The sequence below is a fragment of the Sinocyclocheilus grahami genome, unplaced genomic scaffold, assembly GCF_001515645.1.
Source record: "Sinocyclocheilus grahami isolate Dianchi unplaced genomic scaffold, SAMN03320097.WGS_v1.1 scaffold387.1, whole genome shotgun sequence".
NCBI classification, from domain to species: Eukaryota; Metazoa; Chordata; class Actinopteri; order Cypriniformes; family Cyprinidae; genus Sinocyclocheilus; species Sinocyclocheilus grahami.
The window spans coordinates 831,942-836,772 of NW_015505566.1; the positions used below are offsets into that span (position 1 = coordinate 831,942).

The following is a 4,831-nucleotide window of genomic DNA, read 5'->3' on the forward strand; positions in this document are numbered from 1 at the left end:
AATAAATAAATAAATAAATAAATGATGTTTATAGGATTATGTTTACAGGACGTTTAGTTATTTTAATGGACAAACAAAAAAATACCTGATTCTTTCTTTCTTTCTTTGGTCATTTCATAAATAAATATTTTATTACACAAGACAAGTAGTAAACAAGTTAGAAGTAAAAAAAAAAATCCTTATAAAATTATTCATGAGGAACAAACAAACAAACAAACAGAAAAAGAATGGATCAAATGTTGCAAGCTGAAATCAAACTCTGTCAATCAGTCTCCCAGATGAGCATCAGAGCTCAGCTATTTTCATTCTCATCTCTGATGCATCAGCAGATACAACGTAGAACATGCATTGCCTTATAAATGAAATTAATGACTTGTGACTTACTTGTGTTGACAGCCTTACGAAAGCACGAGCCATCGAAATGACAGAAGTGAACATTCTCACGAGTGGTCATACAAATGATGGAACAAGACACAGGAAGGTGCGTGTCATGTGATAGAAAGGTTGATATCTCCATTTCCTCCAACCTTCAAAACCACCGAGGCTAAATAAAACTACAAGCTCCGAAACTGAAGTATGACTGTGGAAAATGTCAATGCTGCATTCATCTTTGTGAGGGGGCTACAAAATGAAAAGCTCATCAAGTACTCTCATAGTTTCCTTGTTCTTTCCCAAGCTCACCAAAATAAACGTACAGTAAGTGTTAACTGCAAGAAAGAACAGCATTTCTGGGTATGAGTTATCATGGGCACATCTAGTGACATTAGTCAATGCGGAAATTTCCTTCACATCAACAGTCATCTATAGTGCTGCATTTACATTGTTTTGTTCAATAAGTGTACTGTATGCTAAAATTACAGTCAAGGGGAAAAATCAAGTGAGCATTAGCAGACAGTAGGCTGATCTCTAGAATGAATCAGGATCAATGATTCATGTTTAGTTATGAATTTCATGTATCGCACACATAGCTATTAACTGTATGCCAACCCTTGCAAGACTGTTGGTTTCTGTGGCTCATTGCTGGCACCTGCTCACCTCAATCTACATTTGACATCTGTGCTATGCTAACACCAAATTCATGCCACATCAATTTATGTCTCATTTATAAACATTTAGTTTAGGTCTCAACTGTGTTTCCACATGTTAGGAAATATGATTTCACAGGTTTTAAAATGTAAACTTAAGAATAACGTTGGAAATAATGAAATAATAACATGAAATAATAATTAATCAATAAAATAAATTATTAAAACACATTTAGCTTTTGATCTTGATTTAAGGGTTTATATATTTTTTTTCTGGAATTTACAACAAAAATGCTAATTAAAGGGATAGTTCACCCAAAATTGAAAATTCTGTCATTAATTACTCACCCTCGTGTTGTTCGAAACCCGCAAGACCTTCGTTCATCTTCGGAACACAATTTAAGATATTTTTGATGAAATCTGAGGGCTCTCTGACCCTCCCATAGACAGCAAGGTAACTACCACGTTCAAGGTCCAGAAAAGTACCAAGAAGATCGACAAAGTAGTCCGTGTGACATCAGTGGTTTAACTGTAAAGATACGAAGCTACGAGAATACTTTTTTGTGCAAAGAAAACAAAAATAATGACTTTATTCCACATTTTCGTCTCTAGGAACTACATCTGGTAGTTACCTTGCTGTCTATGGGAGGGTCAGAGAGCTCTCAGATTTCATCAAAAATATCTTAAATTGTGTTCCGAAGATGAACGAAGGTCTTGCGGGTTTCGAACAACACGAGGGTGAGTAATTAATGACAGAATTTTCATTTTTGGGTGAACTATCCCTTTAAGAAAATAATGAATTATGAATTTTTGCAGGGCTCAATTTGCAGTAGTTCAATTTAAACAGTTGAAAAAATACTGTATACACATAATCCCTCATAATGTGTTTCAAATACATTATTGTTCACATAAGATTCACATTGGGCCTCTATGAGCTATAATGCAGTCATTTATATTTACAGTATAACATCTGATATATCACCTATTTCATATAACAGTTACTAAACAAAAAAGTTCATAAGTTATTTATATTTTAGGCACAATATTTTCAGTATTATCTGTTTTTGCTCTACGTCTCCAACAAAAATAGTTTAAAACAAAGCCAGAGCTAAATCAAGAAACACAGTGCTCTCATTATTCCAATTGAATGTATTGATTGATTAAAAGTGCGATCACATTTCAGCAAAATTTGTGGGCAAAAAAAAGCCCATTGTCAATTATCTATAGTCGACTGATGTATGCAGCACAGAAGTCACTTTCAACCCAAGCAGCTTTCTGGTGGCCAACACAGTGAATTCGTGTGAACAACATGAACCTGCTGTGAAATCTGCGTGGGGAAATTCCTATTGAAATGACTGGATTTTGCCCCTGAAAATTCACCGAACACCAGTAAATATGACCATGCCACAAGAATCTCACACATTCAAACTCATTTTATGGTAACACTTTAGCATTGGGAACAATTCTCACTATGAACTAGCTGATTATTAGCATGCATATTACTAGCACATTGGCCGTTTATTAATACTTAAAAAGCACATATTTTGCATGACCATATTTGAAATCCCTAATCCTACCCAATACCTAAACTTAGTGAATAATTACTAAACAGTAATTAGGAGTTTATTGAGGCAAAAGTCGTAATAGTTCATTAATAGCGAGAATTGGACCTTAAAATAAAGTGTGGCCCATTTTATAAGGTTGGAGAATTTAAATTTTATTGTTTTGTTTTGTTTTTTTTATAAAGGGAAAAATGACCTAGGGGCCAGTTTAAGAATTTCAATCTCATTTAGCAAGATCTGCTCATAAGTGATACAGTCAATAAATATTAATATTGATATACGTCACACTTTAGTTTGGGGACCAATTCTCACTATCTAAGTATTAACTTTGACTTTTGCCTCAATAAACTCCTAATTTGCTGCTTATTAATAGTTAGTAAGGTAGTTGTTAGGTTTAGGTGTTGGGTTGATTAAGGGATCTAAAATATGGTGATGCAGAATAAAGCATTAATATGTGCTTTATAAGAACTAATAAACAGCCAATATGCTAATATGCATGCAACTAGTTAATAGTGTGAATTGGAGTCTGAAATCTGCTTGCAAGAGTCCTACACTGACTGCACAGAACACACAATGCATCAAAAACTTTCCTTCAACTAACATGTTGTTTAATTTCCTTTCACTAACTAGCTAACAAGTCTGCTTTCCCTCACAATCTCTCTCTCTGTGTCTTTGTACCTGCAGGATTAACTCAAGGTTCATGTCTGTTATGTAAGGGCCACTAAATATCTTATACCAGGTCTTGGCGATAAAGAATACAGCAGGTATACTGTACATACTGGACTCCAATGCGTAAAACACAACAATCTGCAACCTCAAGAACACCCAAGAGTAAACAGATGAAATAAAATATGCATTATAAAACAAACCCTTAATAATGAAAAGACTAGACGTTTTTAAAATAAGCTGGAATTCTGCATGGACGCAGAAAGTTTGTGATTGTTAAGTGGGGTTTTACAGGCCTCGGCTAAAATGGTGTCCTTCTCTCTCGTGTGACCTCTGCTAAGATCTTTGCCTTCGCTAAACGGTTTCAAAACACTGTCAAACTAAAGTGTGGAATTTTAAATAAGAGAAACATGTTGGATTAACATTTGTGCAAGTATAAGCAGCCGAAAGCTAGAGGAAAATGACCTTCTAAATGTTTCGCTTGTATGAGAAAAATTCAGTGAATGTACTTGAAAGTAGTTATAAATATCACACACTCGGCTGACAGTACTGAGGTCGTTAAAGGTCCATATTTCCTGTCTGAAACCCCCCCCGAGCAACTCTATATTAATACCCAGACTTTTGACATAAAGCATTTTTGTCTAATTCAAATATAAACATCCAGCCATCAATCTAAAAGCGTTAACTGCTTGTAAACTATCCTTGCTTGACCTCGACACAATCCTCCATCCTTCCACGCTCGACAATTCCTGCACATGCTCTTAGTCTAAATATTTGCAAAGCCCCTATTTTTGGAAACATTTTTTTTTCATACCGTTTACAGCTTGAAATCACGGGCAATTACAGCAATAGTGACGGGAGACTTCACATGATGATCGCAAACAGGAAATGCCTTTACATTACAGCCTCAATGCACACAAATTGAATGTAGAGGAACTCGAGTGTGAAATCACTATCACTTGACTCATTACAAAGTGCCATTACCGTTCTCAGCTGCTGTCACCGTGAATGTACGTGCTTGAGCTGAACATTACAGTAATAACTCTACCCTCAGCCTCATTAAAAATACACGCAATCCTCACAAAGAGTCAATCCAAACACCGCCACATTCACATGCTCCATCATGCTCCACTGAGATCCAGAAGCACTCAGGATCTAATGAAGCATTTTATAAGTGAGACAACAAGTCACAGTATATGCTTTTACCACCTTTATACTAAGGCTGAAACGCAGAGAAAGTGGACACTTCATATTTACATGCTTATGAGGTGCACTATTAAACAGAAGACATTAATGGACAGCATTGGTCATAATACTCTAGTCCCAAACCAAACATTACATATGTAAATCTCTGCAACCAGTCTACATGATAGACTTCGACATCTAATACATTGTCCTTTTATTTTTTGTCAAAATAAAGATATAAGATGGTGGTATAACGTCACGTCAGATTTCCATACACTCTAAAAAATGCTGGGTTGTTTCAACCCAACTTTGGGTCAAATATGGACTAACCCAACCGTTGAACCGTTGACATTTTTACATTAAATTTTTAACCCAAAAGTTGGGTTAGTCCAT

At 35.5% G+C, this 4,831-nt stretch overlaps 1 protein-coding gene across 2 annotated transcripts in view; it reads right to left on the reverse strand.

Moving 5' to 3' along the window:
- Positions 1 to 4,831, reverse strand: part of LOC107550096 (neurocalcin-delta B) — a 15,209-nt gene that overhangs the window by 8,139 nt on the left and 2,239 nt on the right. The window lies entirely within an intron of this gene.